The sequence below is a fragment of the Acomys minous genome (genome assembly GCF_964271855.1).
Source record: "Acomys minous genome assembly, chromosome: 16".
Classification (NCBI taxonomy): domain Eukaryota; kingdom Metazoa; phylum Chordata; class Mammalia; order Rodentia; family Muridae; genus Acomys; species Acomys minous.
In genome coordinates this window covers 8,271,663-8,285,292 of record NC_140498.1, presented here as the reverse complement: position 1 = coordinate 8,285,292, position 13,630 = coordinate 8,271,663, and the positions used below count along the sequence as shown (strand labels likewise).

The window sequence follows — 13,630 nt, the reverse complement described above, 5'->3', positions numbered from 1 at the left end:
CATCTTTAAGACGTTAGCAAAGAAGAGCCGAAGAGCAGCACATTGAAGAAAGAGAGGGAGAAATTATTCTGTCCGTTCATTCTAGTTGGTCTTCAGCCAAGAAACAGGCAAGCAACCCAAAAGCTGCTGTTGCTTATCAGTTGTATATCAGGTTGGGTATGTCTGTTGAGTCTATTGTGCATCTGGCTTAACTATTACTCAACCAGGCTCGGTTCTGTCTCATTAAAGCACGCAAGTCTGATAGGATAGGAAGGAGAAGGTGGCCCAGGAGGTGATGGTGAGGGACAGCCTTCCGGCACGGGAGAAACATCTGAGCTGAGCCCTGGAACAAAGAACCGAGGAGAACGAGGACAGATGCACATTGCAGGCTGACAACACCATGCAGGCCAAGGTATGGCAGCAAGATGGAAGAATGCTGGCCCAGCATGGGAGGCAGGGCCAGAGATGAGAGACTCAGCAATCCAAGCAGGTGGGGGCCAGTATGTGAAAGCCAGTGCATTGCTGTGGGCAACGCTGAGTTATTTTTAGAGACCTTTTGTGATTTCATCAAAATGTTAGCTAAGGTTACCCTAGTTGTTGAACCAAATAATCCCTAAATGTTCAGTGGATTAACATAACGAATGTGGATTTCTTATTCGTGGACACTCTAACAAGCATGTAACTAGTCTGATGGGCTGGGTTCTTTTTCTCTTAGGAAGCATTTAAGGTCCCAGACTCCATAAACCTTTTGAGTTCATAGTCCTTACGCATAACTGTCAGGGTTGCTGTAGATAAAGAGACTATGTGCACTGGGCGTGTGTGTGTGTCTGTAATATATACATGCATTTTATATATATATATATATATATATATATATAGAGAGAGAGAGAGAGAGAGAGAGAGAGAGAGAGAGGGGAGGGGGGAGGCAAGCAGACAGACAGGCAGGCAAGGTAGAGGATAGCAATAACTCAACTTAATAGAAAGGAAAGTTTCCTGAAATGTATAGTCCTTGGCTTTATAGCAAGGCAAAAGAAAATGCTAGCTTTTGTGAACTAGTCACCTATCTCTGACACGGGCAAGGAAGGCATCTTAGTAGGTCAGCATCTTAGAAGGCCCATTCAGGATGGAGGATGAACTGAAGATGACGATGAGCAGAGAGAAGGAACTGTGGAGGGTGTGGTTCTCATCTAGATGCTAAAAAGACTAGCACAGCATGACAGAATGAAGAATGGGAAAGAAGAAAAGGGTGAAAGGGCATCTTAGCATCACCAGGAACTGGCTCTCCCCATCGCCAGCCTCCACATCTGCAGACTCAGTCAGACGCTCACTTTAATAAGATTGGTTCCCATGGCTCATGCGTTTGAATACTTAGTCACCCAGAAGTAGGACTCTTTGATAGGACCAGGAGGAGTCGAAGGCGTGGCCCTGTCAGAGGAAGTGTGACAATGGGGTGGGCTTTGAAGTTTCAAATGCCCATGCTAGGCCCAGGTTTTTTTCTCTCTTAGCTTGTGGATCAGGACGTTGCTCGCAGCCCCGTCTCCAGCACCACACCTTCCTGCCAGAGTGCTCCCTGCCATGATGAGAATGGACTAAGCCCCCGAAACTGTAAGCCAGCCCCAATGAAATGTTTTTGCTTTTTTTTTTTTTTTTTTTTTTATGAGTTGCCTTGGTCATGGTGTCTCATCACAAGAATAGAGTAGTGACTCAGGCAACTTGCTTGCTTCCCAAATGTGAAAAGAATTCTTTTCTCAGCATTGTCTCCTAAACAACACATCATAACAATGATCTATGTAGCATTCGTATTTTACTACCTATTGTAAGTAATGAGGGCCAGGTAAGGATGCCTGTGGGAAAATTACACAGGTTATGCACTGTACACCACCATTGTCTCTGAGAGGCTGAAGGATCTGAGAGTGGGGTAAATGTGAGGAGGCTCCCGGATCCAGCCCCATGTGGGTCCCGAGGAACCACTTCACTCAGAACCATTGGCTTTTAGTCTTGGGGGTGCTTGGTACAGGCACCTACTTAAGAAGTATAGAGAAAAGGTTATTTGGCAGTATTAAAGGGAAAGAGGGATTTCTATAATAGTTTTCCTTGTGGTAAAGAGAGCTTGCAGCACCTGGTAGATATATTAAAGAGGCTTTTAAAACCTATTCCATTCATTTACTCAGATTTTATAATTATTTGTTATGATAAAATGCCCGTTTTCATTTAAACATAAAAACAATAACAATTCTTTATAAATTAGCCACAAGGAAGTAGAATGAAAAAAACCTCATTTGCAATAGCCAACTGTGATCTGTCTAACTGAACATTAATCATATACATAAGACAAATTTTGAAAGCTCAACAAATGCTTGATGCGTGATAACGCAAATCAAGTTGTGAAGATTCTTTATTAGTTCTTTCAGAATCTCATATTGTGTATTTGAACATACTCCCCACCCCTCCCCCAGTTCCTCTCAGATCTGCCTCTTCCCTATCCACCCAACTCTATTTAATACTCTTTTTGTTAAGTTTGGAACTCAGAAGTCTAGGTTACATGGACACATATGGAATATGGACAGCATTATGCTGTGTGTGGTATTTTGAACAAGACTTGGCCCCCTTCCCCCACCATAGGTTTATGTATTTTGATGCTTGCGTTCCAGTTGGTAGAACTGTTTGGGAAGGATTAGGGGGTGTGGCCTTGTTGGAGGAGGTGTGTCAGTGGGGCTGGGGCTTTGAGGTTTCAAAAGTCTAGGACATTCCAGATGGCTCTTTCTCTCCCTCTGCCTCTTGTTTGTAGATCAGATGTCAGCTTCAGCTACTGTTGCATCCCCAAGGCTGCCTGCTGCCATGCTCCCCACCATGATAAGCCCCTTAAATTTCTTCTTCTATAAGCTTCTTTGGTCATGGCGTCTCTTCACAGCAATAGAAAAGTCAAAAGACATCATGCAACAATAAGAGCTTAAGTTTACGATGTAGTTTGTCACCTGTTGCTCTGGAGACCTCCATCTTTCTCTGGAAGTTGGTATTTTCTTTCCAGTCAAGTACTCTGACTCATTACCAAGTCCTCTTTTCCAGGACACACCATTTTTTTTCACAACTGCATGATTGAACTTCTTATGGGTTATTTTTTTTCTTGATCATAAAAAATACTATATATTTATTGCAGAATGTTTTTGGAATTCCAGTCAAGATGCAAGACCGAGCAGGCTCAGCCTTCTCCACCTTCAGCCGCATCACCCAAAAGGTATGTATTTGCTGGAAATGCGTTGATTAACGAGCACATATTTACATTTTTAAATGGATATTTTCAAAGTTTAGGTGGAAAATGTGACAATTCACTTAGTCAGTCAGCCAATACAGAGCCGTAGACCTGACCTATGCCATAGGGATCAAGCAGTGCTTCGCTTTGCAGCTAAGCCACAGTGTTTAGCGCAAACACAGGCAGAGATTACAAGGCAGAAGAGACAGATCTCTGCCTGCTGGCCCAGAGTCTAAACCTGAAAGTCCTTGATACTCACCCCATGTGCAGAATCAACAGGAACCAAATCTGAAGTTCTTCCGTGTGAAGGCCACCATGTGAAGGCCACTATGTGAAGGCCACCATGTGAAGGTCACCATGTGAAGGCCACCATGCATACTTCTTAGATGGAAGAGCAGATTCAAAAATAAGAAGACGGTATACCTCCTCAAGGTTCAGCCCCAGCAACTTTGTAACATCTTCTGCCACCCACCCAGGACTGAGGAATGGGCACCACCACAAGGAATGAGGAAAGGGAGCAGAATATTAGAACCATGCTTTACAATTATCATGAGAAGCAGAGCCACGTAGATCTTCTGCTGTAAGAAACAGGCGTTCAAAAGGTGGTTTTAAATGAACCAAGTAAAAACCTAATGCATGTGATACACTTTAAAGCTGAAAACAATTTCATCTGATGAGCTATAACAGCCCTCAGGTGTGGTTTGATTTTGGTTTGGTATGGTGTAGTTTGGGTTTGGTGTTTTTACTTTACTTTGTTTCATTGCCATTGCTTTATTTTTGTCTGCTTTGTTTATTTATTGCTTAAACATTAACTCTTAGAATAGTACCTAATCTATAATATGGAGTTGGTAAACATTTTAAATAGGGCTGGATGAAATGTGAATGAAAGGTGTAATGAGCCGCTGGCAGAAGGGAAAGTGGTAAGTTAGATGATAAAACTAAATAAGTCAGAGACCTTAAATGAAGTGAGGAAGAAAGCCGGGCAGTGGTGGCGCACGCCTTTAATCCCAACACTTGAGAGGCAGAGGCAGGCAGATCGCTGTGAGTTCGAGGCCAGTCTGGTCTACAGAGAGAGTCCAGGACAGCCAGGACTGTTTCACAGAGAAATCCTGTTTCAAAACACCAAGAAGAAGAAGAAGAAGAAGAAGAAGAAGAAGACGACAAGGAGGAGGAGGAGGAGGAAGTAGGGGGAGAAATGAAGGGGGAGGGAAGGAGGGAAAAGGAGAGGGAAAAGTAGGAGAAGGTTGTTAGAACAACTAGGAGAGAAAGTACCATGCCAATTTTACTTGATTCGCATTCCAGATAAAACTAGAAAGAATGGTAGAAATGACACTAAAAGACACACAAAGTTTCTAGTATTTAAGACTTAAAAAACAATTCCTAATAAGAGTGCAAAATAAACAAGCAAGGAGGGAAATGGGCAAAACCCATCAAGAGTCAGCTCCCTACAAAAGATCCAAAGGGTTAATTGACATATTAAAAAGATGTTTGGGCCCATTAGTAATCAGAGAAACTCAATTGCAAACAGTAATTAGATTTTCCTATTTTGCCAATCAGATTAGAAAGAATTAAATAATACGATAATATCAAGTGTGGGAAAAGGCAACTTTTATATCATGCAGGAAGGAGGGTAATTTGGAGCAATTAATTTTGACATCAAGCTAATGATGCCCAACCAATGACACAAGAAATTTATTTCTAGTTTTCACCCTAGAGAATTTCCCATGTGTGTGTCCTAGGTAACCAGCATCCAAAACAAGGCTCACTATCACATTGTCTGCAGTGGTAAAGCACACAGACAGAGCAAGCATCTTTTGCTAAGGGAGTGCACAATTAAATTATCATTTACTGATAGCATGATGTTGTTGCCCAGAAGTAAAATACGTGAACTAGGCTTGTGCGAAGTAGCAGGGATAAATTTAACAGACAACAAAAGTGAAAGAGAAAGGCAGGTATAACGTAATTCACTCCAGAGAGGTTGAGTCAGGAAGCATTTCCAGAAAGAATAAGGTGTCTGCTATCCTGCCTGGAATCGTATGAAAGGCACACTCAGGTGGCCTTTGATGCCACATCACCAGGTGAAGTCAGGTGTTAGAGAAATTTGAAAAGCGGTAGTCAAGGTAATCAAAATATGAGTGCTATTGGAGTCAACTAATAAGCCCTGAAAGTGAGGGAAGCTGCCTGCGCAGGAGCAAGTGCAGATTCTCTTCCAGCTGTGTGGAAGGAGCAGAGAGAGACACAGACAAAAGTCCTCGCTGATGACAGAGAAAGTTGATGGTTTTGTCAGTGAGGTGTCATGATGGCACTACACACGATCTGGGGTGAGCGGGCTCAAGCAATCTTAGGGTCTCACTGAGCCCAGTCCCTTATACGGGAAGCAGGGTTTGGACAAAAGTTCCTTCAGCACCAACAAGCGAGAGGGAGTTATACAGGTTCTTGAGAAAGAGAGTAATGATCCTGCTGATAGCCAACGATGGCACAGGCTTACTGCTCACAGTTCTGGGAGCTAGGATGCCCAAGATCAAGGGCATCAGATTCAAGGTCCAGCAAGGCTTGTCTAACTGGCTTATAGTGGCCATCTTTAACCTGTGTCCTTGTGTCCCTTGAGACCCACATGGTACTGGTGTCAATTTCAGATAGGGCTAACTCACCACCAAGTTTCTTCCCATGCTTGATTTTTGGACTGAGGATTGTGGATCTAAGGCTCCATTTGAAAATGGGGCCCATTCACCACAGGCAGCCTTGCAGAACTCTATCTTGGAGAATAGAGACATCTAATGCGCACCTAGATGCCCTCTGCTCCTCCTCCTCCCCCTGGGGGGACAGGGAGTTTGAGGTCAGGTTAGGTGCCTTTGGGCTGAGGGAACTCAAGTTCTGTGCCTGGAGATGCAAATGCTGCTATGTCATGTATCGTGTGGCTGAGCACACAGCTACAGCAACCAGTACAGAGAACCCGGGAGAAACGCTAGCTATCCTGGTTATTGTTAAAAACCAAGCTCTCCTACCCTCCAGGCTCCAATTTCACACAGAAAACACCAGGCAGGGTTGAGTCTTTCTTTAGGTTAGAATAAACCCACTTCAGATAGTCTTTCTGCTCCTCCTGCCTCCGAGGCATCTGGCACAGTCTTTCACAAAGTGGTATCTTTGCTGCATCCCAGTTACAACGTATCAAAAAGCCTCCTCTGAGTTAAAAACCAACCACAGTCAAGCACTCAACGGCAGTCAACGCCCTCTCCTTTGCTCCACTCTGACTGGAATCTCTCCTAGAAAAAAATGCCTTGTTTCAAAGTCCCGGGCTCTCTCTCTCTCCGTTCACATCTCAACAGGACTGCACATACAATAGGTCCCCCCTTCAGCAAAAGCCCGGAGAGGGCTCTTCAACCTGTTTGGATGTCTGCTCTCCAAAAAGCCTGTTTTCCTTCAAAGGAGCCATACCCTCTTCAGAGTTACAAATCTAAAGCACGCCAGTGTACCGATCTGTAAACATCTCTAGTGTAGCACCAGACCTGGAATTTTCCATCAAGAGATGAAAATGGCTAAGTGGTATGTCCATATCAGGCCTGGCTTCATGCCAGCGCTGCTCCCCTGGACGTGTGGATGGTCTGGCTTGAAACCAAGTCTGACAGGGTGTGCCTGTGAGCGGGCAACTAAGAAACCGGATCCTTTTGTCCCATGGAGCATCTACTGCACTGCCTTGCAAGAGCAAGCTGAGACTCTCTGAAAAGAAAGCTCAAAGGCACACATTGCTACACCGAAATCCAGCTTTAATCCGCAATGAAATCTACTCATTGTAAGTTGGATGAGATTTGGCAACTGCGCACCAATGTGACTGTGACACTCAGGAGGTAACACACTTCCCAGAGCTCAGGTTACACCCCCCCCAAATAATTTACCTATTACCGCAGCACACCTCACTTGCACCTTCATGCCCATAGCACAGGATGCTATATACACCCCCGTGTCTGGACTACTGCGCTCATCCTTGTTCGTGGGCGTGCACAGCCTCTTTAGAAATCCCAAGTCGGTTTTCCCAAAGTGGACAATGCCACAGTTTGTAGCTGTGGCTGGTGATTGATGTTGCTTCTAGTTTGAGGCTGATATAAAATCAAGCTGCATAGATGTTCGTGCGAACGGTTCTTGTCTTAAGCAGGTACCTGGACCGAAACCGTTGGGTCACCCCCTAAGTGGAAGTCTGACTGTCAAAGACCCAGCGACTGTTACACACGGTGATGGAACCACTTTTAAATTCTCCTGGGCATCCTGTGAAACCTCCAGCTGGTCCAATGCCCTGCCCCGCACTGCCCTTGTCACTGTTACCACGAACTCAGTGTCTCACAGGTTGTATTGTTGAGAGTTATACTTGTCAGGTGACTAAAAGTGATGGGTGTCTTTTCAGGTGTTAGTTAACCAGTCACAACCTCTCTACTGAAGTGTGTACTCAAATCTATAACCCAGTATTTATTTATTTATTTATTTATTTATTTATTTATTTGCTTATATGTGTGTGTTGGGGGGGTGACTGCAGGAGTTTATATGAACCCCATGCATGCAGAAACTAGGGGTACAGTTAGTGGGGAGCTGCCTCATCTGGGTGCTGGGAGTTAAACCCAAGTCCTCTGGAAGGGCAGTAAATGCTCTTAATGACTAAGCCATCTCACCAGCTCAGGCCACTTTTCAAAAGCATGAATGTGAGGACCGTCTAGATGGCTCCTCAGGTAGACTGCTTGCTGTCGAAGCCTAGCTGTCCCTGGCAACCATATAAAGGTGAAACAAGATGATCTACTCTAGCAGATTGTTCTGCCATGGCAAGCACGCCCCCCCCCCAACAATAATAAAGGGCTCGTTTCAGAAAGTCGGAGTATAATAGAAAGGCTTTGGGTTGAAAATCAAAAGAGTGGGTTTCAGCTGGTTGCCTCTGTGTGTCTTTGGGAAGTGGCTCATGGCCTGGAGATATCCGTGATGGAACAAGACTAGGTGATCTTCAGATCTTTTCTCACTTCACAGGCTACGATCTCCATTTCTTCGTTTTCAAGACATCCACATCCCCGGGGCTCAAAGAAGCACATTGTCATGAAAGTGTAAAACGGATGGAGAAGCCAGAAATCCCCAGAAATCCCCAGCCTCTGTGCATGTTTACATAGCAAAAGCTTGGCATGGCCCGCCCTGTCACACAGCTAGCTGTTGGTGCAGGTAACCTCAAGCTTCTGGCCTCCATTTCGTTAATGGAAGAACTCTGTAAAGACTCAGCTGTGATTTCCAAGGAAAGCCCTTGGGAACACAGCTGGGCAAAATGAGGTTTGTATTTTTTCCCCCCAACAAAACTTGAAAATGTTCCTCTGAATCCTAAGTAAACACTGAGCCATTGAGGAAAGACCATGATAAGAAAGGCCCGGAGGGGCTCAGAGCCCAGGCAGTCTGCTTGCTTGCTCTACCATCCTATTGTCACAGGTGCATTCCCATTAAGACATAAAGCCAGCAGCCTTGGCCCAGGCAGCCAGTTTACAGAGCTGTGAGTCCTATAAACATTGCCCTGCAAATTACATTTGCACTGGGGTCTCTAGAAGGAGTTCTATAAACTGACAAGTACTTAGAGGCCAGGGCATATTCCTCCGCAATTACAGCATGCTGTTCCCATGGGTGTTAATGTTTATAGAAGCCTGGTTAACCTTGCACAGGACCTGGGACCACAGGGCCCTAGGTGCCATTCGCTGCAGGCTGAAGAATGCGTGCGTTCTCATGCCAGCAACATGTGCACTTAACACAGAGGGGACAATCGCAGCTTGTTCTCAGGGCCACGGCAAAGGTCGCTGGACCTGGCTCACATAGCCTTGGGTCCCTTGATTGCTCGACCAAGGCCTGAAGCTTCACTTTCCCTCAACAGCCTTGATTTAATGGACTGTGGTTATTGTCCCAATGCTGTACTTCTGAGATGTAGTTACACATTCATTTGCAAATTTTCAAGACCCCCTAGGAAATAAGGGGCATTGTATACCTTTGGAACATAACCCAGACACGCTGAGAGGCTGGGTAATCGTTTCAAGTAACGTGAAACTGCTTTCACCGCGTGCACAAGGGAGCAAGGAGAGGTGAAGGTGCGGTGGCTTTTTCTGAAAAGTTTACAATCTATTGCTGTGGGATTAAAAAGCAACTTTAAAAAAAATAAACCTTAAAAATTGAATAAGATACAAGAGGGTGTGGATTAAATCCCAGTTGGGGAGAACAGATAGAAATCAATGAGAGTTCGGGATGAAATAGCCGTGGGCCAGCTGGAAAGAGAGATCCTTGGGACACAGATGGCCTTTCACGTGGTCCTCGGGCCTGGTGGGGTTCCAGCAGAGCAGGTGTGGGAATGTGGGGGAGGGGGCTCAGGTAAGGAAAGAGACCGTCTGACTGAGGCAGCCCTGAACTTTTAAGCTGGAGATGTGAGTGTGGGCCACACAGACCTGAGAGCTAAACCGCTCTGAGTACTGAAGACGCAACCACTCAGGAGGGCTGAGCTTGTTTGCTCAGTATCCCCCAAGTCTTCCCAACCCCGAGAGAAAAACCAGAGTCTTGATAGTAGCCCCCATTCTGCCCTGTCCAAGTCTCTGCTGGTCCCAGAAGTCTCTGGGCTTCTTTGAGATGCTACCCCAGCTATGCTCGCTCACCTCCTTCTAAATGCTAGATGGAAGCCCACTTTTGTATTCTGTCTTTTTATCTCACCTTTCTTTTGGTCAACTGAGTGCTCAGCAGCCCTGTCTCTTAAGTTCTTTCCTCCTTCTTCTCAGACTCACTGTTCTTCCAGGACTGGTTCATCTCCCAACCCGATCCACAATTATACATACATAGACATGGGCTGTATATTTGCATATCTACAGAATCATTTCCTTATTTCACCTCTTGCCCTTCTAGGAGGTTGTGTTAGCTACTTCCCTCCCTCTGTGAATTAGCCTGGCAGGAGCAACTTAGGGGAAGAAGGGTTTGTCTTGGCTCACAGTTTACAGAGGATACGGTCCCTCATGGCGGCCAAGGCATGACATCAGGAGAGCATCAAGGCACCGACATCCAGGAAGTAGAGCATGGATAGGAAGTGGGCCAGGGTATAAACCCACGCCCTCCACTGAGGTTTTCCCTCCTAAAGGTTCTAAATCTTCCAAAACAGCACAACCAGATGGAGACCAAATAGCCAAACGCATGGCCCTGTGAGGTCAGGTCACATTCAAACTGCAACAAAAGTAAGCAAGCAGGGCCCCAGATTTCACGCACCGTGTTCTTCCGTGTGTGTGTGCCTAGTGCTGAAACTGATGCATAGATGCTCAATGGACATTTGCAAAATAGACGCATGAGTAAGTAAATTTTATTTTTACTCCTTTTCTTGGTATTTTGAGTGAGTAAAAATTTAAGAGCACTGGTGTGATTTCAGACAGACAGACAGACAGACAGACAGGCAGCTGTGGTTTAGCTACACTAGGAGACTTTACTAGAGCAGGGAGCAAAGTACGGTATGTGAAATGGGCAGAAGATGACAGACATAGCCCCTAACTCAGAGTGATTTCACTTACAGCTTCTGAGCTCGCCGTGATGTGATATTGATACTCACTCAGAAGGAATGAGGCTTTCAGTTTCACATCTGGACCTTTCCCCAGGCTGATGATGCAAGGCTCAGTCTTGTCTGCTGATGCTGGGAGGCAGTGGTGAGGGCTCAGGTGGACTCACCTTCTTGACGAGAAGCTGCCCACGCTACAGCGTGCTGTGTGGTAGGAGCCAGGCATTTTCACCTGATAGTGGCTTACAGAGCGTAATTGCAAGGCAGACCTCCTCCAGCTGTGAGGGTTTGCAGCCTCCCTGATACTGTGTTTACTGCTTTGGTTTGCACAACAATGCAATGGAGTGAGCAGTCACAGTCCAGTTGCCACATGAGGTCCTTGAGATTGGAGTCCATCCCAACTGATACGTTCACAAAGTACAGAAGCAGGATCCTGCCCATTAGCACTGTATTGCATTATTGCAATGGATATATGGTACCAATCATGCTCGTGTTCAATAAATTCCTATTTTAAAAAAGAAAAGAAAAAATAAAATTAATGAAAGAAAAAAAGATACTCCTGTGGCTCAAATTCAAAGATTCCAAGACCTCACACTGTCTACTTCAAGCTATGTGCTCTACCCCTGAGCTACAGCTCCTCACACTGTCTATTTCAAAGTGGCCATCTGATAACTACAATGTGAACGAGCCAATAAATGCATCAATAAGAGAATGAACGGGGAGAAGGTCTTCCTAGTACACCCCATTTCACAACAAGAGTCCTTGCTTTCAAGAGTCGTATTGGATTCTGAGCCCATGGTGAGGTTTCACCCACATTAGGACGACTTGAAGCATTTGATTTTTACATATTGTGTACTTGTTCTGGGAACAACAACAACAACAACAACAACAACAACAACGGCACAAGTCCTTCCACACGTCCTTCTGTTCTGCCAATGGCTGAGGCACAGAAGTCAAGCTAGCTCTCCTCTTTGACATCCTGTTTCTGGTTTTCCTCAGGGTTTGTTTATTTTTTGTCATGTAGGGAAGTCCTCTGACTCGGAACAGAACCCTACTGTCTATCTTCATCCTAGTATTCCCACATTATCAGTTCCTGTCTGAGGCTTCTGTCATTTCAGGGTGCCCCCTCCTGAAGGACACTAAGGTGAGAAAGGCCCCCTCCTAAGGCCCACAGTGGTCAGTGGCTGTCCACACCAGGGACTGTGAAGAGGCGAACGAGACATGAGTGCTGTTTCTTTTCTTTTCTTTTCTTTTTAAGATTTATTTATTTATTTATTTATTTATTTATTTATTTATTTATTATGTGTACAGTGCTCTGCCTTCATGTACCCCTGCAGGCCAGAAGAGGGCATCAGATCACATTATAGATGGCTGGGAGCCACCATGTGGTTTCTGGGAATTGAACTCAGGACCTCTGGTAGAGCATTCAATGCTCTTAACCTCTGAGCCATCTCTGCAGCCCCATGAGTGCTGTTCCTTGAGCTGAAGCTACTGTTGCCAGCTTGAATGGTTCAGAGCGACGCATGGATAGAGCAGTCTTGCAGGAGACCGTTTCATTGGAAAGTATCCAAAGAGTGGACATGCGTAAGGACTCACTGATCCCGCTGCCAAGACTGTGTGTCCATGGGAGGGTGAGGGTCTGACCAAGTGGAACTCGAGAAGTGAGCAACAGGACAGAGAAAAAGATACAGGTGCTGCCCATCACCCCCGGTTTTTGTGGGATATAGAATATGTCAAGCAGCCCACTGCACAAAGCACACACATGGACACAGGCCTCACTCTCTGCATGCAGGATACTCTACTAAGCATTTTGGTTTTGGGGCTCCATTAAGAACTTCGAATCAAACGTGATTGTAGGCTGTCGGCTTGAGTGGCAGCTGTCTCACGGGTTCGGTCTCCAACCAAAGCTCAACTCCAAATAGATGGAGCCAGTAACTAAATCAAGATGTACAGTGAAACATAAGAAGTCGCCAGCCGCATCCTGTCCTAATCGTCTGGAAAAGATGTCTCAGAGAACCGATATTTCAGCAGCTCCTGGGAAGGCGGGATCAAGTCAACTCTGCTTAAACTCCAACTAAATACAGAACATCACTTTTAAAACTGCAAATTGGTGCCCTTAATGTAGCTTTTCCCTTAGACTAGCTTTCTTTTCTTTCTTTCTTTCTTTTTTTCTTTCTTTCTTTTGGTTTTTCGAGACGAGGTTTCTCTATGTTGCCTTGGCTGTCCTGGACTCGTTTCGTAGACCAGGCTGGCCTGGAACTCACAGAGATCCACCTGCCTCTGCCTCCCCGAGGGCTGGGATTACAGGCATGTGCCACCATACCCCGTTTAGATTAGCTTTCTTTACACATGAGTATCAACCAACTTCAGTGTTGGTTCCTTCCATTCCTCCCTGTCCACGCCCCCCCTTGTGTCAATGGGGGCCAACCCAGGGTTTTACACATGCTAAGCAGATACTTCACACCCAAGCCACACTCCATCCCCTCATAAGATATTGTCTACGTGTTGAATGATGTGAACATGAAGAGAATTACTTAGGAGGAAACGAAGTCTTCTAGACGGGAGATCCAACCCAAGGTTTCCCTGAGCTGCTTGGTATTGCTTTCCGTGTGTAAGGACATTGAGTGTCTTTGTGACACTGAGCTTCCCAGCCACAGACAATGAGTCTACAGATGTCTACGTTGACATCATCAGTTGGCACAGAGCATGGCTGTCACTAGGGATTCCAGTCCAATATTCAAGGAACGCTCCTCCCCAAAGCTGATGTATTTAGTCTCAGAAAAACACATGAATCTACTTAGGAGAAAGAACCACCCCACAACAAGGATCCCAGATTTTACGAGTTAACCATTCCATTCCCCAGCCCTGCAGTTTTA

At 45.4% G+C, this 13,630-nt stretch overlaps 1 long non-coding RNA gene across 2 annotated transcripts; it reads left to right on the top strand.

The window, feature by feature from the left end:
• The first annotated feature begins 252 nt into the window (after positions 1 to 252).
• On the top strand, positions 253 to 11,226 carry LOC311585566. 2 transcript variants are annotated; one of them, XR_014775255.1, is made up of 5 exons: positions 253 to 391; positions 1,485 to 1,584; positions 3,137 to 3,214; positions 8,234 to 8,419; positions 10,773 to 11,226. It is a non-coding gene; the product is annotated as an uncharacterized lncRNA (long non-coding RNA). The 2 variants fall into 2 exon arrangements; XR_014775256.1 differs by lacking the exon at positions 10,773 to 11,226 and having other exon boundaries at positions 8,234 to 8,634.
• Positions 11,227 to 13,630: the final 2,404 nt, after the last annotated feature.